The following is a 23,773-nucleotide window of genomic DNA, read 5'->3' as shown; positions in this document are numbered from 1 at the left end:
CCTGTGTTGCTGTGTATGAAGTAGGTAGCACTTAAGAGGTAGGGTTGGTTCCGTAATGCACTGCACCTCCAGGGTCCTCTGACGGTTTTCTAATTCTGACTGGTGCGCCAATTGCTTACATTTTGCATTAGCCCAAAAACTAATATCGACCCCGAAAATGGTAGGTTTTAAAGCTTCCCATAAGATGCACTTGGAAGGGGCAGAATTCAAGGTAATCCGAGACTGCTGGGGACAGCTTCTCCAGATATTACGGGTCCCGCAGATGCCATGGGGACATCCTCCACCTAAATAGAGGTTTATGGGAATGGATGCGGGTTTTACACAGGACTGGTGAATGATCCGATAGTCCTCTAGGGAGATTAGATATATGGGGGATCCAGTGGATATAGTTGTGTGGAATAAACATATAATCTAACCAGGACAGAGATCCATGAACTGTGGAAATGTATGTGTAGCCTAGTTCGGAGGGATGGAACTCACACCATACGTCCGACCAACCCAATGTAGTAGCCAAGAGATGAAGTTTGGATCTATCTATTGAGGATTCTCGCCCTAGCTTGCGCCTTCTATCTATCGATGTCACAGTGTCATTCCAGTCCTCTCCCAGGAGTGTCAAACCCTCTGGGAGTTCTCCCCATAGTCGAGACATCTTTTCTACAAAGGTGGTGCCCAGTGGAGGAGGGGCATAGATGCTACCAAGGTTAATACGTTCCCCATGATGTGTGCCTGATAAAAGGATGTAGAGCCGCCAGAATCTAGCCAATACTTGGTGTGTACAAAGGTAATATGGCGGTGTATGAGGATGGCAGTCCTTTGTGATCCCCCAGTAAATCCTGCATGATATATTGTGTGGTCCCAAACCTGGCAAGACAGGGAGCCTTGGCACCTAGAAGACGGATCTCTTTTAGGAAAAGAATATCAGCCCCATATCGCTTGGCTTGACGGAGAATAGCACCAGTCTTAATTTGATCAAGTAGGTCCCTAATGTTCCACAACACTATAGTCAAGTCCCTGAGTGGGGGAGTGCATACCATTGTTGTCATCTACTCTCTGTAGGTGTGTTTGTTAAGACTGATATTGTGGAATCAAGACTAGACCTCTGCGCACATGTGAAAAATGAAACAATACTAACATAACACTTAAAGAACCCTCAAACCCCCCCACGCCCCTCCCGATACTGCCTTGAACTCAGAGCATCTGTCGCGGTGAACTGTACTCTCTGGACCCCAACAGGGGAACCCGGAGCACCTCCTCCAGTGGTACCCAAACCACCCATATAACATTAACAAAAAGGAAAAGTAGAAATGTACGGGCAGGATGATTCGTGTGGCTGGACATCCACGTCAGTTTTTAGTTTCATGTGGGGTGGGATATTACTTATGGATTGTCAACAATCATGACCCAACTGCAGGGGAACAGTGCCCACTGTTTATACTAGGATGCTTCTTCAGGGTCAGAGGAGCGCCTAGTAGAACCAGATCTATAACATCTTTAGATTTACTTCTCTTTGGCCTATTCCGTTGCGAGCTCTGGGATGAGTCCGATTCCAGCAGTGGCCGGGTGTGTAATGTCGGACGTGTACGCCCAACCGTCCAGGTGAAGACAGCCTCTGGCGAGTCAAACACGTGGGATTTAGAGTTGTAAATAACCCGCATGCGGGCTGGGTACAACAGCATGTATTGTATATTAAGGTCCCGTAATCTGCATTTTGCTGCCGTAAAAGATTCGGGCTGCTGTTGTACTAGACAAGTATAATCCGGGAACATCATTATAGGCCTGGAATAATGCAGAAGTTTGTCTTTGTGGGTCCTGGCGAACTGCAGAATAGTGTCTCAGTGGGCATAATTCAAAAACTTTGCAAAAACTGGTCTTGTGCTTTCACCTGGGGGCGTCTTTTTGGTTAATGCATGGTGCGCCCTCTCCACAATGAAGCATGTAGATAGTTTATCAGCCGGCAAGACACCCGCCAGCCATTGGATGAGAAAATGAGACATGAATGAGCCTTCGCAGCCCTCCGGGAAACCAATAAAGCGCAAGTTATTTTGTCTCACACAGCCTTCTGCGTCTACAGCCCTGGAGGTCCACTCCTGTGTCATCACTGTAAGTTTATTAATTTTTTTCTGTAGGATAGTTATATTATCCTCAACTGTAGACACGTGTCTCTCTGCTTCAGTAATGCGATCCACAGCCTTTCCGAGGTCTTGTCTCAAGAAAGAAACCTCGGATCCCACAGCACAAATTTTGGCATCAAGTGTGTTTCTTTCCTCGGTGATTGCCACCAAGAGTGTTGCATTGTCCAGCATCGTGCCCCCTGCATCTTCCCCAGCAGCACCACCCTGGGTTGTGGTATACTGGTCAAGGGTACTCTGTTTAGTGCCAGCGGCACCCGGCTTATCTTTGCACATGTTGGGGGGTGGGCAGATGCCGGATCCGGTGAACCCAAGCATCTCAAGACGGGGGGTACCCCTATTTGTCTTTGTCCCCTTACTGCAGACTACAAGGCCCTGCCGCCGACTTCACCACGGTGTTGCTGAGGGACAGCGCCGCAGGCTGAGCCTCATTGCAACCGGCTTGTCTCAGGCCGCAAGCCACACCAGGCCTAGCCTGGCCGCCTCCTCAACCCTCGATGGACGGCCAAGTAGGCCCCCTAATTGGACCAGACTCACAGGACCCCCGGCCCACAACACTCCCCCATGTGTCTTTAGAGCTCCAGGCACCGCCGCGTCTCAGGACCCTGATGCAAGTACCTCACCCTGGTCTCATAGGATGATGCAGCATATGCCTGCCGGGCGTTTAGTAGCTAGTCAACAGAGGAGATCCCAGCTCCTACCACCTTAGGCCGGTCCAATTCAGGGTCCCCTATACCAGGCAGCACCTCCCTCCGTCTTACGGTGATCAGTTGTGATCACTGGACAGACACGCCATCGGCCCATTTGTAAAAGGAAGGATAGGGCGCCGGGGCACCGGAACCGCCGCAGGCACCGAGGCCGCGCGCAGACCCCACAGGAGTAGGCGCTACACCTCTAGGCCGCCATCTCACTAGGGCATCGGTACGTATGGCCCTCGTCAGCCCACGGGCACCGCTCCATGCAGGGAAACACAAGCCAGACAGAAGGGTCCCCCGTCCAAGGATTCGTCTGAGAGTCACCCGTAGCAGGCAAGCCCCCTCTGGCGGCAGGCTCACTTTACTCCCAGGCCGCAGGAATTTGTATACTTCAAAATTTGAATGTACTTATCCATTTTTAAATACATTTTGGGCTTATAACATTTTTTGGAGTCAATACTTTGTCATTTACATCCAAAGTATAAGACGACAATATTTTTATCATCAATATTCTATTTGCTGATATTTTTGCCTTCAGTATTTCCTCATATAATCCTCAAAATTAGTTCTGCTACTCTCCCAACTACATTTAAAAAAGGGTGTGCCAAATTGCAAATATTTTCTGTCAAACTTCTTGAAGGTCTAAGGAATGTTTTTTATACTCTGCCACTTACGCTTAAAAATTGAGACTTTTGCAACAATGTATATTCTGCATATCCTTTTTAATATTTACAAAAGTGGTTTATCTATGATACGCTTTGCAGAAAATAGCATTATTTTCCTGCACAAACTCAGTGTGCACACAAAAGGCAAACCTGCAGAGGTATAATGTGCATTCTTTTTCTATCTTGACTGGGTTCCACAAGAAAAAGACATGCAATGGAAATTACCATGCAATTTTACAAAACACATTGTTTGGGCAAAGGTGAATCAAGAATTTTCACATTTGTTCAGGCTAAAAATTAGAAACTCAGCAAGTATCTCCAGGGAAGTATTAAAATCTATGTGCACCCTGACTTTAAAAGAGTTGTACAAATGAAAGATCCCACCTTGAGGCTCCTCTCCTCGCCTTCTGCCACCACTACGCTCGTTGGTTGATGTTGCTTGTACAGAGAGAGCTCTAAGAAAGCTTGTGATGCCCAGTGACATGTTGTGACAGAAACAGACAAATTGGAATTTTTTTAAAACAATTCAATAATTCCTCTTAAATAATATGTAATGACGTTTAACTAATGAATGTCAATAGTGATGTCTGCCAATGAGACAAATGTAGCAACATTGGAGTAACTTGGACGGTGAGGTGATTTTTTTTCTGGTGCATCCCACTGATCTAGACAGTCATGTGCTGTCTTGTGCTCCATGCTTGCTCAACATCCTGATTTCAGTCCCATTCAATATAAAACACTTCTGGATTAGTCAATGTAATCGCTTTGAGATGCTAGCTAAATAATTGTACGCAAAATATAGATAACTATTCCCATGCATGGCAGTGTTTTAGATGCTGAATTCATTAGTGAGGGAAATCAACTTTAGAGATCAGCAAATTGTCTAATGAGTGCACCAAAGGATGAGCAAAGATGGACAACTGCTGACAATGGCATGGAAATGCGATTGCCTTAATAGCGGAAAATTAGAAATGAGCATAAATGAAACTGAAGTAACAATAAATGTGTTATTCAGTGCATCAGAGGGCTGGTGAAAACATATCTAATTGTCATATATTACTGTGACAGACCTTGATATTGTCAAAAGCTTTAAGTTGACATGAAAGTTAAAATGACGTGCAATGTAGTGCCTGAATTGGCAGCACTAAAGTTACAATAGTAACTATGCCAAGTCAAACTCATGGAAAGTTGAGGTAAGACTTTGTCAAAGTAAAGGATTTGCCAATCAAAATGCTCAGTGGATTAGCTAGTTTGCCATGCAAGCAAAGTAACTGAGCCCTTCACTAGGGTGACATCTCAGTCTGTCATTTGCCCACGACACTCTTCAACTACCTTCGTCATAGTCTGCATCTGCCAACTCACAACTCAGCACCATTCACATGCACACAAAGATATAGCATGCATGGGCATCATTTTTGGGTTGTCAGGGGTCGAAGTTGCACACACTGGCTTCTCCCTTGTAACACCTGGCACTACGTTTGAGGTGCCCTGGCGTCAGAGGTAGCAAACCCAGTGTCAAGAGCACAGAAGAGGCTCCACATTCTTTATTTGGAGTCCGTTTTTTTCTAAATAGTGAATAATATTCTGTTATTCACTAATAGTGTAGGAAAAATGGAGCACACTTACATGAAACTGGACCTTTGGTGGCAGCTGTGGTAAATACAAATATTTTTAAATATAGGTTGCGGGTGTGAGTGTGTTTATGTGAAAGAGAGCATGGGTGTGCATATCCCTGTATGTGTAAGCATGTGTGTGTGAGTGAAAGTGAGTGAGAGTCAGTGACAGGTATTGAGTGAGATTTTGTGAGACTGAGGCCCAGATTTTATATTCTTTGACACATAGCAACTCTATACCAAAGATCTTGTGATGCCTTATGCCAAAAGAAAAAAGAAAAAGTGCACCATATCTGCTAAGATATGGTGCATTCTTTCTCTCCCTTTTCGCTGATGCACGTTTGGCAGCCACACACCAATGCACACATCCTTGCACCATGTGTGTTCTCTGAAGCATAGGTTTTGTACTAGAAAGGGTCCTTTCTAGGACATAACTATGTTATAGTTTCTCCTCTTTTTTCCAAATGTGCATGTGTGCTGCACATAACAGCACACATGCAAGTTTGGAAAAAAGAGGAGAAACTATAACATTTCTCCAAGTTATGCTTGCCTTGAGGAGTTGTAACATTATGGAGCAAATTCCTCTCTACCAATGTTTGTAAATCTGGACTTTTGTAGAAGCCCATGTGTGGTGCATGGATGGTTGCCCATGAACCACCCATGGAACATGCAGTAGATGAACAATACTGCAAAGGCATGCATAGCATAATTTTGTGTTACTTTGAGAAAATATCGAACGCAATTTAGGATTTGCATTGGATAGTAAGTTCCGCTAAAACACTTTGCACCAGGTTTGTGTCACAAATGTGAGGCAAACATGGTGCAATGAATTAGTAAACCTGGACCTGAGTGTCAGTAAGTGAGCTTATGATTGATATTTAGAGTGAATGCATGTGAGTGAGAATGAATAAGAATTAGTTTGAGGGTGTAAGAGAATTCAATTGTGAAGTCAGGGTCAAACGTCACATTCTGTCATTTCCTATGATGTCATTAAGGTCAGAGTGTATGTGCTGCAACTTCGGCTACCCCTGGCATGTTGGTGAATTGATGCCCATGATAACATGGAGAGGTCCACAATCACACTGCTTCTCTCACATAGGAACACCCCTCTCTCTGCATTCACACAGGCACAACTTTTAACCAGTAGACCACTTACCCTGCACTCACAAAAGACAATGCTAATCTGTTATTTACACAGGCACACCCATTACAATGCACTCACAAAATATGTTGAATATCCTTTACACACATACACACACTGTTCAGATACAGGTACATCACTCATTGGAAAGGAGCAGAGTTGGGACTGATGGTGGCATAGGAGGCACAGGTTGAGGATCTGGTGCATCGGTTCACTAGTGTAATTCATAGCTGTTAAGGTAAGCTACATTGAACCCTGAAGGTTATCTAATCTCCCATCGGCCACAATTGGACCAGCACTGCAGACAATGTAAGTCTGATCTTTGTGGACTTTTGCCGGGATTAAAAGTCTAGGCAGCAAACTAAGTCACACTTGCTTTCTAAAATGCTAAGTATGATTTTCTTTGTAATGCAAGTATATGTTGAAATAAAGAAATAAAGAAAAACAAAAAAATCCAACTAAATGTGGAGGGTATGTGCTTATAGAAAAAAATGTGAAGTAACACTTCACACTGGTCTGCCATCTTGGATAAATCAAAAAGTATGCAGAATACCATTTCAAGGTGGTGGCATATTTTTAAGCTTGCAGCTGTGATGCCTGGTGTTGTGCTTAAGAAAGTTGTAGTCGAGTAGCAATGGCAGCAAAGCTGCTTGTAAGTTTATTACTCAATAAGCACTAGTCTGTACCTGCAGGCGAGGTGCTGTGGGATGAGCTAAAGGCAATATGTCTAAACCTGGGCATAGTTTGTGAAGTAGTGCTACGCGTAGCTATGTGAAGTGCACTTCGCACTACGCAAGCTATGTGTGGCTACGCGAACTGCGTAGTGCACTGTGCAAAGTGCTGTACGCACTGATTGCACAGTGCCGGATGCTTGTCCGCATTGTGCAATCAGTGCAAACCGCATCTTGCACAGTGCAAGTGGTCGTTTTCTGCCACTCAAGTAGACTTCTACTCGAGCGGCAACTTTCTCAACACAGACTGGTAGTTTCTCATCGCGAGCAGTCGCCAGCATACGCGATCACTCGCAATGAGAAACCTGACCTCCTGCTTGATGTTGCTGATCGAGAACGAGGAAAAAGTCTCACCAGGATGTCATTTTACTCGCTCGCGGTCACCAACTTGATGTTGAGGACCGCGAGCAAGCAAAAAATGACCACTACGATACGCATGTTTGCACTGTGCTACGTGCAATTCGCGTAGTGTGAAGTAGTGAAAACTTCGCAAACTATGCAAGCGTAGTGTAGTACTTTGCCCAGGATTAAATATCTCCTGAGGTCAGGCTCCTCTGGATGCAGAGTAATGCAGAATGAGCAGTCAAAGTAATGTTGCTCAGACTACTTGCCAGCTCAGTTGTATGTAAACTGCTCTGAAGGACTGAATGATACTGTGTCTGATGAATAACTGAGGGGGGCTCAACCAAAGTCCATTTTCGCTAAGCAAGATTATGTATAATTTTTGAGAAAACGTGAGGCTGATGAGATAGCTAAAATAGTCTGTTGGTCAAACCTAAAACACAAAGCTCAAGCACAAGGAGCTGGTGCACAGCGGGCCCTAGGCTCACACACATAAGATGTACAGCACTGGTCAAGAACATCACAATATTCGCTGAAAGAAATAGAACACATGCGGTGCTTCAGGCCAGTGAAAATTTCCTTCAAAGTCATGGAACAAGTGTGGAAATGCAGAGCCAGCCAGTGCAAGCATACTTCAGAGACATAGAATGAATGTGGTATTGCAGGGTCAGTGCAACTTTCATTTAAAGACATCAAACAGGTGCGGCACTGCAGCGCCAGTACTAGCTTGCTTCAAAGAAATTGACCAAGTGTGGTACTGCAGGGCCATCCAGTGCAGGTTTCCTTCAAAGACATGGAGTAAGTGTGGTAGTGCAGGGCTAATGCAGGCTTCCTTCATAGACATGGAACATGTAAGGGCCAGGGCAGCACCACTTGTTGCCTTTCTAAGGTTCAACGAATAAGCAACATTTCAGATTTGTAAGCGTAAAGAGTGGCACTGGGATGTAAGAGTGCACTTTTGAACTAACATGCATAACATGATTTCCACACACAATTAGGTACAGCGCCGGGCAGCAGTATATGCTTCCCTAACACCCATAGTACACATACCGATCTGACAAGAAACAATGCAAGATTCCCTCACATGCATAGAACATGGACACAATCTGCAGGAGCAGCACAAGCCTGTGTGTAATACGCACACATGTGTGCAGCATTGTGCAGCAGTTGAAGTACCCTTCCCACACAGCACGGGTACAAAATGGCCAAAAGCAGTACAGACCACAATATCGTCACAGATAAAACAGGCATCACACTAGAAGAAGCATCTAAGCTTATTTCAGGTCAGAATGCCCAGAAAAATGTATAAAGATAGGTGAGTCACAGAAGGCTTGAGCTAGATGCTAGGCTATTGTTCAGCTCAAGATCCTTTAGAGCCTTCCAGCCCAAAATGAGCTGCGCTTTCAGGAGGCTTCTGCCTGCTACCCACGCTCTAACCCCGTGAACCAAGAATGAAAGACAAAGCATTAAACTTTAATGTCAAACAAAAATAAGAAAGTGACAGCAATCTAGTGACTGAATTGCACAATTGGAAACAGGAAAACCTGGGATCTATCCTGGCTTCTCAACATGACAAAATTGTGTGATCCTAGGCAATTCATTTATTTTATTGCGTTTCTTATTTTTTCATTATTGAACATAAGAATACCTTGAAATACATTAGGAAGAGTACTATGCAAAAATCTCTTTCGTGTTTGACTTAATAGACTATAATTTTTCTCTTTGTACAATAAGAAAATAGCCACAGGAAGGGTGCACATAACAACTGACTTGCCCCTTAGTTAATTAATTGTATTGTCATTAAGATGGGATGGGGGTATGAAGTTCATGTTTAAAAACAATGGGGCATATTCTCAAGAAGTTATCGCTGAGTTAACGGCACTTTATCGCAGCCAAAAATTTAATTAACAAATGAACATTTATTCAAATAAACAGAACAGAAATGAAGACACATGGCGGCTCCCCTCGGAGCAATCCGTAGGTCACAGCCTGCAAGACAAAAATCATGATGAGAAGGTGTGTTTTGCGCACATCAAAGGACAGAGAGCGCGAAGGAGAGAGAAATAGAGGGAGAGAGAGAAAGAAGGACAGAGGGTGGGAGCGGGAGAAAGATGTTCAGAGAGGGGGAGAGAGAGAAAGACGGACAGAAAGGGTGAGCGAGAGAACGACGGACAGAGAGGGGGGAGAGAGATAGTCGGACAGAGATGGGGAGAGAGATAGACAGACAAAGAGGGGGAGAGAGACACAGATACAGAAGAGATGGACGGGGAGAGAGAGTGCCGACAATGCGCACCCAGGCCACACTGCTCATCTGCTGCCACCGGTGTGTCTCCAATCAAGTGCCGGTATGCAGTGCAGTTCACCAGGTCCCACATCTGAAAGAGATCTGTCATCTGAAACAGAGTCCAGATACATGAATGGCAAAGTATATACAAATGCAAAAGACATCATCGCCTGTCCGCCCCGGCGCACCCAGGTAGATACACCCCAGCCCCTCCCGCCACCCAGCGCGCATGCCCGCCCCTGCGCACCCTGGCCTCACTGCTCACCTCCGCCCTTGGTGTGTAGTAATGAGGGCCCACCACGTGCCGCTGCAAGCCAGATGCCCAGGGCCCGTGGACATGGCACCCTCCACATCATGCAGTCCAGCTCCGCAGGCCACCAGGTCTCACTTTTGATTCTGGGTCTTGATTTCGCCATGGCAAAGGACATATCAGTGCACCCGGCATCATCGCAGGCTGTACACCCGCTCAGCCTTATATGTGCCACTAACTCTGTGATCCAGGAGGCAACGACTCGTGGCGGTAGGCCCCCGCTGTCTGCTGGCTCAGGCTTACACTGTGGTCCAGCAGGGCACAAAAAAACCTGAGCAGTACGAACCGTCGGGACAGGGCATCATCGCAGACACCCGCTCAGCACTTAAGGTGCCCCTACCTCAGTGCACCGAAAGTCACCGTCCCGTGGCGGTGTGCCTGTGCCGGCTGCAGTGTATCCGGTGCCACCAAGTCTGTGCCCCAAAACTCATGGACCCTCTATGATTGGGTATCGTGGTGTGGACGCCCTCATGTCACGCCCGGGCCTGCAAAATGTGATGTAGCAGGCCCCTGGGCACCCATGCCTACATGAACATCACACAGATACACCCAGAGAGAGGCTGGAAATGGCATTGAGGACATGCGCCCGGCCCTTTTCATTGGCAGGGTCACATGTCCTGTGACGCGTGTGCAGGATGGGTGTGGTGTTTGTGTATACCAGCCGTGAGGGAGTGGCTGCGGCATACTGACAACTAGACCTGTGATCAGCAGATTACTACAGGGCAGACCTGGGACATGTAGCGTTGCCGTCCCCCATGTGAGCGTAAGCGAGTGGGCTGGCTTGGCGAATGCCAGTCTAGCATAAGGGTTTGAACAATGACCCCCAGGGCTCTGTGCATGGTTCTGTACCTGGGCTGGACAAGGAAGTAACAAATGCGTGTGTCTGTGTTGTTGCGTCGGTGCCACCCGGACAACATTCTGCAATGTGTGACCCAAATCCAACGACACGAGCCACATGCACATAAGAGGAATTCCCTGACCCTTTATTCATCCATACTCCCACACTTCAAAGACCATAGAGACGACACATCTGTGTGATTATGAATGCTTAAGGCACATTCAGTGGAGTGTTGCATCTGGAGCAGTACAGGGCCGTGCAAACCCCACATGATGATGATGGCCAATGGAGGGCCAGCCAGACTCCTTCAGAAAATGACAAGTCCAAAGGAAGAGAAAGTGTTCAGTCTACAGACTGATTGATGTGTCATTGGCGATCAAACAGTATATGGCATTACATGTAGAGTTTCAAGGTGAGTGTCGCAGGGTGCATCGGGGGACAGTGGAAGGTGATGATGCAGAGGGCAGAACCAAGCAGAAACAGGCCATATGGCGGAGATGAATGCTACTGCGTCCTTCTTACCATGAAGGCGGTTTCATCCGCATCTTCATCCTCTGCTGTTTCATGTGACTCACGTGTGGATGGTGGTGCCTTTTCTTCAGCACTGTGTGTCAGTGGCACCTCAGGGGCCGGAGGTGGAATGTCTGCCACACTGTGTGGCACTGACAATTCAGGGGGCGGAGATGTAGATGTAGTGGTAGCAGCAGTATGCATCAGCGCCAGGCCTTGTGGCAGCAATGCGATGAGGATGGTTTTAAGGTAATTGAGGAACCCAGCTACCACTCTCTGGTGTGCAGCCGTGGCAGCCACTCTTTCCGCATTCGCCCGCTTCATGGTCTCCATTAACCTCTGCATGTTTCACAACTCCCGTATGACATCGCTAGAGCCACTCCGACTGGACAGCTGTTCTATTTTCTGAGTCAGGGCTCCAGCGATGTCAGCCATGCTCCGTTGGAGAGCATGGAGTGGACTGTGGGTGTCTGTTAGTGAACGTGAGTGGTCCCTGATGGGACTGAGACACCCACGTATGGAATCCAGTTTGTCTGCCATGCGGTCGAAGCCCATCCGCACTTGTTCAGCCAGCTGCTCCTGGCACCCCAATACACAGCGTTGGAAGGCCATGTGTTCTTCGTGGGGGCCCTGGGACACAGCCGTGGTGGTGGGTGCTTCCTGCTGTGTGGTCTGTGCAGGGGGTGGGGTCTTTTTGGTGCAGCTGGGCTGCCTAGCTCCTGGAAGTGGTCTGCGGTGGCTGTCAATGAACTCTTGGAGGGCGTTAGAGTCGAAGCTGTGGTGGTCCACTTCACCATCAGAGAAGAGAGTGTCGGGCTGCTCTGCAGGAGGTGTTGATTCTCCCTATGCAATGTGAAGGGGAGATGAAGTTTAACAATGTGTTCACAAGTATGTTGTCGCATTGTACATGTTTACATACTGTCTGCATGACTGTCTACATCGTGGCTGTTTGGGAGGAGCTGCCTATTTGATGGGGGACAGTGAACATTTCGACAACAGACGTGTGTGTTTGTACTTGTACACTATCAACTCACATTTCCCTGCAATGCCAATTGTGATTGGCCAGTGTCTACACCCAGTCGGCACCAGTTGTGTCCTGTGTTCTGTTGTGGACCTGTTGCAGTTTGTGCCACATCATTGTAAATGTTGATGTGCTCTCGATGTTATGTGTGTGTGCTGCATTTTGGGGGAGTCGCCCCAGCCGCTCTGACTTTGCTGCCCCTTGTCCCTTTCATGTGGTGTGCCTTTGACTTCTATGCTAATACAGTGGTCAGATGTTGCATACTTGGGTACATTGGTCTCTTGATGGGAGTTGGGGGTTGTCCGCAGATGTTCTCAGCTCAATTGTGCATGTGTGCCATTGTGCCTTCTCCTCCGTCCCCTGGTCATTACTCACCCTGGGGCTGTTGTGTCCGGTCATGTTGAGCAGTGTCCGGTCCCCCAACTCCTGCCACCGTCTCCCCACTGATGACTGTGGACAGCATTTCCTCCATTTTGTCCAGCTCGTCCTATGGCACAGGACTCCCACCTCCAGTCTGCATTGCTGCCTTCTGGTTGTTGGTGAGTTTCAGCTTGGTTTTACGCTTGACATCATTCCAGCTCCTCTTGACCTCTTCCATTGTCCTCTTCAGCACTCCCACTGCATTCACCTTGTCCACGATGGACTGCCATAGTCCATTTTTGGTTGCCAATGACACAGTGGAGGTGATGAACAGTTGTTGATGGTGTTCTACCACCTCCGTTATCAGGATCCTGTTTTCCTGCGGACTGAACCGCTTCTTCCTACTCTTCTTCTCCTTGGCCTTCCCTGACCCGAGGTCCCAGGCAGGTCCTCCACGGGGCTTGTGTGGTTCTGGTTCTCCTCCGTACTTGCTCCGGCGACGCTGTTGTTTGCATTTTTTTGTCTGTTTTTTTCTGCTTCTATGGTGATTTTCCCACCTGACGCATGTGAATTGCAGGCCTGTCGCTGGTTTTCACAGATTTTTGTATAACGATTGCCTCATCACAGCTTTTTTTGAGTTTGTGTTTCGCATTTTTGCAGCATTGCATTGATTTTAACGCGGCCATTTGACGCGTTAGCTGGTCACAATCGCATGGTACCGCCGTCTTGTGAATATTTAGTTAACACGGCCTAATTTTACCACAATAAACTGCTATGTTGAGAATTGCGTTAAGTTACTTTTGCAATGGTTATCACACATTCTTAAGAATATGCCCCAATCACTTTCAATAAATACCGATCAATGTAGTGATATAATCTGATGATCTAGGGTCAAACACTAGTTAAAGAAAAATGCTTTTTTGAATTTGAAGATACTTTATCCTTTTTGTTGCATGATTTCCATGCCAAATGTCCCCATGGATACATTTGTGCCTGGGCTCCAAGAGACACGGCAGGCTCTTGGAGCCAAGACAAATCCTTGGCTCCGCTCTAACTGTAAATTTGTATGCTCACTCACCTCTACAACAGTTCTATCTATAATGGTTACTTGAGTTCCCCCTCTCTCAGTATCTCACTCTGGGAAGCAACATCTTCCTTTTGAGTTTCTGGACAGTTACCACGGAACTAAGAAGAATAACTAAACCTACTTCTGCATTTAATAAGTAAGATTAGTGATCTCAAGGAGTTGGTTTTAAGTTACATGTGTTTTTTTAGCATAAAATTAAAGGATTGCTCAAATATTTGTTTCCAGGTTCACAATGATTAATACAACTGTCTTGTCTTCAGAAACCATGCAGCAGCATGAGCATCGCTTCTTCCTCGACCTCTGCTAATGGCAGATGGCCAAGGCAGAATGGTGCACTCTGCATTTACAAAGGTGAGTAAGGTCACCGCTTGGCCATTCAGAGGAGGTTGGTGCGTCACTGAAAACTTAAGCCTAATGATCGGCTCCGGCTCAGCTCAAAGTCTTCTGCGAACCTCAAGGTCAAAATGAGCAGAGCTTTCACAGCAGGTGATGTGCCTTGGTGGCTACAACTGCCAGCCATATATATACCATAGAGGCCCATAGCAGCCCTAGAAGCCCTAGAAAAGACCACAGCAGGTTTTAATTTCATTTCCCAGTAAAGAAAATTGGACAAACTGGCTAAGGACATAACACAATACCACAGAAATCTAACATACCCATACATCTAGTACGACTATTATAAATAAGACAAGACAGGTAGATTACTCTCAGGGTTCTGTGGTGGCTATTGGAGGCATCTTACCTTCTTAGATACCTCTGCTTCAGAAAACTAATATTATGAGACACCAGGTCCAAGTTTGGCAGCCAAACAGGCTTGGCCTAGCTGCACTTACTCACACACTTTTTTTAGTTCAGGGGCACTGAGAGAGAGGGCCCCAGAGAGGAAGGAGAGGCAGAATCCGAGGTTCATACTATCAGCAAACACACGAAGAACACCAGACCAGACAACAACAGTACTCCTGGTAGATACCAATATCCCAGACACCACCCCTGTCATTACTCCTAGCATACACAGCATGTCTTCCATTTTTAACTTCTCAAAGTACACATTATCCCCTGATGAGATCTCTGTACTCAGCCAAGGACTTTCATTTGTCCTAACAGCAAGACCCAATTTCTTTGAGATAAAGTTGTAAATAAAGAGACTATTAAGGAAAGTCTGATTTAAACGCTTGTTTGCGGGCCAACTCACATCACAGACACAAGACGCCACTGGTCTAAGACTGCCTTCCACATTCATCCCACGATCACACACTATGCTGAGTGAGATACTGGCTTTTTAAAAGATGGCCATGAAAGATATGGATTCCTTAAGAAAAGAAAGGACGTATGTCCAGTTCAACCTTACCCAGAGCGAAAGCATGGCAATCGATGATTTCAAGAAACATGAAATATTATTCAAATATAGTCATACAGGACCGCAGAAATACTCAATCAATTACATGATGTGAACTTCTACAGGAAGATCACCAATTATCCCACAGGGAATTTGAGGTCTATGATAACTTAAAGCACTCAAAAGGGCTTAGACCTGGGTTTTGTAAGCACAAATGAACACCAGTCACTTAACAGAGAACAGGCTAGATTACCAGTGATTTATATTTTACAGAAGATTCCTAAAAGACTGAACAACCATCCAGAAAGTCCTATTGTATCTAGTTGCGGATCTTTCCTCAAACCACTTTGCCAATACCTAGACCTATTCATCAAACCTTGTTGTAGTGTAGCAAGAACAGTCTGAGAGTTGTCTCTCTGCCTCCTTTAAATAGTCAACTGTAGACCACAAAACGGTATTGCCACCTTTATCTGCGTTTTTAACAATAACATTTGGATTACTCTGTATTTTCCTGATGGTATTGAAAGTTATTGTAGTCCATTTGCTTCCTTTTCCCCAAAGTAGCCCTGTTCAGCTCTTTTAATTCCGTGATGACTCTATCGCTAAAGACATCCACCGCGTCCTTAGGCATAAGAGGTAAAAATGTCGATTTCACACGGAAAGGACTGGAAGCAGATTTATTGACAGTGGTTAGTTGGCTGACCGTTGGAACACCCTGCGAACTATCCTCATGAGCCAAATCAAGGAGTGCTTGAAGTCCCCCTAGATTCCTGACTTGAAGAGGGATAGCGGAATTGTCAATAGTTGTACTAGCAGACTCCTTGGCTTTCAGCATAGGATGAAATTGAAAATATAATAAGTTTAATCTTGCGAATAAATTTAAAAACATCTATGCGTGCCTGATAATAAGAAAAGTTGTTTTTTGGGCAAAATGTCAGTCCCAAAGTGAGGAGTTGCTCTTCCGCTTTAGAGAGTGTAACATCAGTCAAATTGATCACTGTATTTTGTATTGTTGTGCTTATTTTTTCCAATTCCTTCGCGTGTTGCCTCACGACTTACCTTTGTTTGCATTTGCGCCTCCTGGTGCGCCGTTTCTTGCTGGTACATTGCCTTGCTGTTGCAGAGGATTGCGGGGGCGCAGGGAATACCTCCGGTCCTCGCTGACAAAATTCAGTTCGTCAACGACAGTAAAGTTAATTAGCTCATTTGGATCTAAAGACGTGCCGCGTCTATTATCATCCGAGCCACTGTTTGATGTTATATATATATATATATATATATATATATATATATATATATATATATATATATATATATATATATGTTAATACAAGATGCCTGTGACATGAGAGGCAACACTGCAGGGCTCTCCCATCCGGGCTAGAATGTCGCAGTGCGCTTCTGCACGATGCATGGAGTAATGTGCCCGACGCGTTTCTGGGGGACTCCACCCCCGTCATCAGGGGCTGCTTCCTGTCGACTTACGATGTGTGTCATACTATTTGTGGACATTTTCTATCAGGCAAACCCATGGACAGCATATGTCCTCTTCAGTTGGTGTTATGGGATTTGTAGTCCGTAGGTGAAAAGCACATCGATAGTCTTGGGTCCATAATGCTTTCATTGAATACCTTGAGTAGGCTGCTGTTCGAGCTTAGGCGCGCTGCAAATAAAGTGACGAGTCCTGCGCTTCTTACAGCCAAAAGGTTTGGTTGCTACAAGCTTCATCCCGCTGCTCACCATTACAGAGCAACAGGCGATGGTGCTCTCTCCGCGGCCAGGCGCCGCGAGGAAAATGTTAATACAAGATGCCTGTGACATGAGAGGCAACACTGCAAGGCTCTCCCATCCGGGCTAGAATGCCGCAGTGCGCTTCTGCACGATGCATGGAGTAATGTGCCCGACGCGTTTCTGGGGGACTCCACCCCCGTCATCAGGGGCTGCTTCCTGTCGACTTACGATGTGTGTCATACTATTTGTGGACATTTTCTATCAGGCAAACCCATGGACAGCATATGTCCTCTTCAGTTGGTGTTATGGGATTTGTAGTCCGTAGGTGAAAAGCACATCGATAGTCTTGGGTCCATAATGCTTTCATTGAATACCTTGAGTAGGCTGCTGTTCGAGCTTAGGCGCGCTGCAAATAAAGTGACGAGTCCTGCGCTTCTTACAGCCAAAAGGTTTGGTTGCTACAAGCTTCATCCCGCTGCTCACCATTACAGAGCAACAGGCGATGGTGCTCTCTCCGCGGCCAGGCGCCGCGTGGAAAATGTTAATACAAGATGCCTGTGACATGAGAGGCAACACTGCAGGGCTCTCCCATCCGGGCTAGAATGTCGCAGTGCGCTTCTGCACGATGCATGGAGTAATGTGCCCGACGCGTTTCTGGGGGACTCCACCCCCGTCATCAGGGGCTGCTTCCTGTCGACTTACGATGTGTGTCATACTATTTGTGGACATTTTCTATCAGGCAAACCCATGGACAGCATATGTCCTCTTCAGTTGGTGTTATGGGATTTGTAGTCCGTAGGTGAAAAGCACATCGATAGTCTTGGGTCCATAATGCTTTCATTGAATACCTTGAGTAGGCTGCTGTTCGAGCTTAGGCGCGCTGCAAATAAAGTGACGAGTCCTGCGCTTCTTACAGCCAAAAGGTTTGGTTGCTACAAGCTTCATCCCGCTGCTCACCATTACAGAGCAACAGGCGATGGTGCTCTCTCCGCGGCCAGGCGCCGCGTGGAAAATGTTAATACAAGATGCCTGTGACATGAGAGGCAACACTGCAGGGCTCTCCCATCCGGGCTAGAATGTCGCAGTGCGCTTCTGCACGATGCATGGAGTAATGTGCCCGACGTGTTTCTGGGGGACTCCACCCCCGTCATCAGGGGCTGCTTCCTGTCGACTTACGATGTGTGTCATACTATTTGTGGACATTTTCTATCAGGCAAACCCATGGACAGCATATGTCCTCTTCAGTTGGTGTTATGGGATTTGTAGTCCGTAGGTGAAAAGCACATCGATAGTCTTGGGTCCATAATGCTTTCATTGAATACCTTGAGTAGGCTGCTGTTCGAGCTTAGGCGCGCTGCAAATAAAGTGACGAGTCCTGCGCTTCTTACAGCCAAAAGGTTTGGTTGCTACAAGCTTCATCCCGCTGCTCACCATTACAGAGCAACAGGCGATGGTGCTCTCTCCGCGGCCAGGCGCCGCGTGGAAAATGTTAATACAAGATGCCTGTGACATGAGAGGCAACACTGCAGGGCTCTCCCATCCGGGCTAGAATGTCGCAGTGCGCTTCTGCACGATGCATGGAGTAATGTGCCCGACGCGTTTCTGGGGGACTCCACCCCCGTCATCAGGGGCTGCTTCCTGTCGACTTACGATGTGTGTCATACTATTTGTGGACATTTTCTATCAGGCAAACCCATGGACAGCATATTTCCTCTTCAGTTGGTGTTATGGGATTTGTAGTCCGTAGGTGAAAAGCACATCGATAGTCTTGGGTCCATAATGCTTTCATTGAATACCTTGAGTAGGCTGCTGTTCGAGCTTAGGCGCGCTGCAAATAAAGTGACGAGTCCTGCGCTTCTTACAGCCAAAAGGTTTGGTTGCTACAAGCTTCATCCCGCTGCTCACCATTACAGAGCAACAGGCGATGGTGCTCTCTCCGCGGCCAGGCGCCGCGTGGAAAATGTTAATACAAGATGCCTGTGACATGAGAGGCAACACTGCAGGGCTCTCCCATCCGGGCTAGAATGTCGCAGTGCGCTTCTGCACGATGCATGGAGTAATGTGCCCGACGCGTTTCTGGGGGACTCCACCCCCGTCATCAGGGGCTGCTTCCTGTCGACTTACGATGTGTGTCATACTATTTGTGGACATTTTCTATCAGGCAAACCCATGGACAGCATATGTCCTCTTCAGTTGGTGTTATGGGATTTGTAGTCCGTAGGTGAAAAGCACATCGATAGTCTTGGGTCCATAATGCTTTCATTGAATACCTTGAGTAGGCTGCTGTTCGAGCTTAGGCGCGCTGCAAATAAAGTGACGAGTCCTGCGCTTCTTACAGCCAAAAGGTTTGGTTGCTACAAGCTTCATCCCGCTGCTCACCATTACAGAGCAACAGGCGATGGTGCTCTCTCCGCGGCCAGGCGCCGCGTGGAAAATGTTAATACAAGATGCCTGTGACATGAGAGGCAACACTGCAGGGCTCTCCCATCCGGGCTAGAATGTCGCAGTGCGCTTCTGCACGATGCATGGAGTAATGTGCCCGACGTGTTTCTGGGGGACTCCACCCCCGTCATCAGGGGCTGCTTCCTGTCGACTTACGATGTGTGTCATACTATTTGTGGACATTTTCTATCAGGCAAACCCATGGACAGCATATGTCCTCTTCAGTTGGTGTTATGGGATTTGTAGTCCGTAGGTGAAAAGCACATCGATAGTCTTGGGTCCATAATGCTTTCATTGAATACCTTGAGTAGGCTGCTGTTCGAGCTTAGGCGCGCTGCAAATAAAGTGACGAGTCCTGCGCTTCTTACAGCCAAAAGGTTTGGTTGCTACAAGCTTCATCCCGCTGCTCACCATTACAGAGCAACAGGCGATGGTGCTCTCTCCGCGGCCAGGCGCCGCGTGGAAAATGTTAATACAAGATGCCTGTGACATGAGAGGCAACACTGCAGGGCTCTCCCATCCGGGCTAGAATGTCGCAGTGCGCTTCTGCACGATGCATGGAGTAATGTGCCCGACGCGTTTCTGGGGGACTCCACCCCCGTCATCAGGGGCTGCTTCCTGTCGACTTACGATGTGTGTCATACTATTTGTGGACATTTTCTATCAGGCAAACCCATGGACAGCATATTTCCTCTTCAGTTGGTGTTATGGGATTTGTAGTCCGTAGGTGAAAAGCACATCGATAGTCTTGGGTCCATAATGCTTTCATTGAATACCTTGAGTAGGCTGCTGTTCGAGCTTAGGCGCGCTGCAAATAAAGTGACGAGTCCTGCGCTTCTTACAGCCAAAAGGTTTGGTTGCTACAAGCTTCATCCCGCTGCTCACCATTACAGAGCAACAGGCGATGGTGCTCTCTCCGCGGCCAGGCGCCGCGTGGAAAATGTTAATACAAGATGCCTGTGACATGAGAGGCAACACTGCAGGGCTCTCCCATCCGGGCTAGAATGTCGCAGTGCGCTTCTGCACGATGCATGGAGTAATGTGCCCGACGCGTTTCTGGGGGACTCCACCCCCGTCATCAGGGGCTGCTTCCTGTCGACTTACGATGTGTGTCATACTATTTGTGGACATTTTCTATCAGGCAAACCCATGGACAGCATATGTCCTCTTCAGTTGGTGTTATGGGATTTGTAGTCCGTAGGTGAAAAGCACATCGATAGTCTTGGGTCCATAATGCTTTCATTGAATACCTTGAGTAGGCTGCTGTTCGAGCTTAGGCGCGCTGCAAATAAAGTGACGAGTCCTGCGCTTCTTACAGCCAAAAGGTTTGGTTGCTACAAGCTTCATCCCGCTGCTCACCATTACAGAGCAACAGGCGATGGTGCTCTCTCCGCGGTCAGGCGCCGCGTGGAAAATGTTAATACAAGATGCCTGTGACATGAGAGGCAACACTGCAGGGCTCTCCCATCCGGGCTAGAATGTCGCAGTGCGCTTCTGCACGATGCATGGAGTAATGTGCCCGACGCGTTTCTGGGGGACTCCACCCCCGTCATCAGGGGCTGCTTCCTGTCGACTTACGATGTGTGTCATACTATTTGTGGACATTTTCTATCAGGCAAACCCATGGACAGCATATGTCCTCTTCAGTTGGTGTTATGGGATTTGTAGTCCGTAGGTGAAAAGCACATCGATAGTCTTGGGTCCATAATGCTTTCATTGAATACGTTGAGTAGGCTGCTGTTCGAGCTTAGGCGCGCTGCAAATAAAGTGACGAGTCCTGCGCTTCTTACAGCCAAAAGGTTTGGTTGCTACAAGCTTCATCCCGCTGCTCACCATTACAGAGCAACAGGCGATGGTGCTCTCTCCGCGGCCAGGCGCCGCGTGGAAAATGTTAATACAAGATGCCTGTGACATGAGAGGCAACACTGCAGGGCTCTCCCATCCGGGCTAGAATGTCGCAGTGCGCTTCTGCACGATGCATGGAGTAATGTGCCCGACGCGTTTCTGGGGGACTCCACCCCCGTCATCAGGGGCTGCTTCCTGTCGACTTACGATGTGTGTCATACTATTTGTGGACATTTTCTATCAGGCAAACCCATGGACAGCATATGTCCTCTTCAGTTGGTGTTATGGGATTTGTAGTCTGTAGGTGAAAAGCACATCGATAGTCTTGGGTCCATAATGCTTTCATTGAATACCTTGAGTAGGCTGCTGTTCGAGCTTAGGCGCGCTGCAAATAAAGTGACGAGTCCTGCGCTTCTTACAGCCAAAAGGTTTGGTTGCTACAAGCTTCATCCCGCTGCTCACCATTACAGAGCAACAGGCGATGGTGCTCTCTCCGCGGCCAGGCGCCGCGTGGAAAATGTTAATACAAGATGCCTGTGACATGAGAGGCAACACTGCAGGGCTCTCCCATCCGGGCTAGAATGTCGCATATGCTGTCCATGGGTTTGCCTGATAGAAAATGTCCACAAATAGTATGACACACATCGTAAGTCGACAGGAAGCAGCCCCTGATGACGGGGGTAGAGTCCCCCAGAAACGCGTCGGGCACATTACTCCATGCATCGTGCAGAAGCGCACTGCGACATTCTAGCCCGGAGGGGAGAGCCCTGCAGTGTTGCCTCTCATGTCACAGGCATCTTGTATTAACATATATATATATATATGTTTGGTATGTTGATACTTCACTTGCACATTACCTAGCATAGCCAATTCATATATGTGTAACAGTTGTAGCCCAGCAATTGCCATTATATCGCTCATTATCTCTCCCCTAACAGACAAAAGTTTTAGTTTTCCTCATCTGTGCAGTTGCCTTATAGATATTGGAGGTACTTTGGTAATTTTTCCTATTTTGGCACATTTTAAAGAATTGAAACCACTTGAGTTTCCTGAAGATGTGTTTAGAAATGCTGTCTGTTCATGATTAGGCACATAGAATTTCTTCCTTACTTATCTAAACATCATTTGGTTGACTATAGCTGGCAGATTTATTCAGTGCTCCCTGGTCAGATTCCAGACATCCTCACCACTTTTTATAGGCTGCAGTTGTGTGGTTAGCATACAAGACAAATGATGTATCTAATATACAATGTTGCAAGTAGTTTTCATAACAACTCTGAGACACCAATATGTCTCCCTATAGAATCCCCACTACAGATAGATGACCTGTGGCCAGCTGTCATGTGAAGCCGCAGCATGCCCATTCACACTACAGAAGTGCCTGAAACACATGGTCATCCGTTGACACTACTTTTGATCACCTCTGTAAGAGGCTGAGCACTACCATGTGGTTCCCTCAACAGTAATTGTTACTTACCCGAGCTGGACGTTTACGTACTTTAAACATGATTGAATCCCCTGAATCATTTGTCAGTTTGACCACTATGCTTTTCTTTGCAGCTTGCTAATTCACATGTGAGCCAGGATGATGTTTCCTTAAAGATTACTACACACATCTCTCATTGTTGGATCGCACACTACAATCTACTGGTATGTTACAAGACCACTATTCGTGCTGTTGAGGTAGAATCAACAGACTTGTTTCTTTATTAATAAGTCAGACATATATTAGCGGTACCCGGATTGAATCCTGGCCTTGGCTCATTATACTGTGAATCACTGAAAATCTGCCTGTGTTGAATGAAAATAACATGTGACTTAGTCTGCATCTGTTGTGAAACACAGACAAAGAGATTTTGTGTTGTTTTTTATTTAAGGGGGTGACTACCTCACCACCCTGCCGTAAGCTCGCCGCAATAAGAGACGAGGGTGTCAGCGAAGTAGGTGCTAGAATATATTTATTATGTGTGTGTGTGTGTGTATGTGTGTGTGTGTGTGTGTGTGTGTATATATAAAAATGTATATATATATTCACTGAAAAAAACATAGGTTTCAGGGGTGTTATAGTTAGCTGGACATGTCACTCATACAAAACCATTGAAATTCCTCTGTTATAGTTAGTTGTACTAACTGTAAATCTCACGCCCGCAATCCACTGGTGATGATGTCACATATTACATCATTCATGACATGGTCAGTGACATCACTGATGACATCACTGCTGACATCTCAAATGACATCACTGATGACATCATCCAGTGAATGTGGTTTGGTTTGTTATTCAAATATGTATTATATATACACCAATCTGCATTAAAGAATCAGTGGATATATAAATAGCTGGATGGGGGATTTAGAAGCAGTATGATTGACTGTTTACTTGACTAATTTATAGTGTCTCACTAAATGTATTAGATAGTGACTAAACTGTATGAATGTCTATATTACTTGGTCAGTTGTTGTGTAAAACTACTGCACCAGTTGGTTACTAGCTACGTGAAAGACTATATTAGCTATTAATTAGTTAACTGACTATTTGTATGGGTGAGGGAATGTGTGTGTGAGTCGGTGGGGGATCTGTGACTGCCAAAAGATATGTGAATAGTTAATTCAGTAGGTATATGACGTTAAGACTACATGTTATAATAGTTGTTTGGGTGAGTGAATAACTTTATGGGTGTGGTGATGTGCAA

The sequence above is a fragment of the Lissotriton helveticus genome, chromosome 1_1 (genome assembly GCF_964261635.1).
Source record: "Lissotriton helveticus chromosome 1_1, aLisHel1.1, whole genome shotgun sequence".
Classification (NCBI taxonomy): domain Eukaryota; kingdom Metazoa; phylum Chordata; class Amphibia; order Caudata; family Salamandridae; genus Lissotriton; species Lissotriton helveticus.
Note: the sequence above shows the minus strand (reverse complement) of the source record.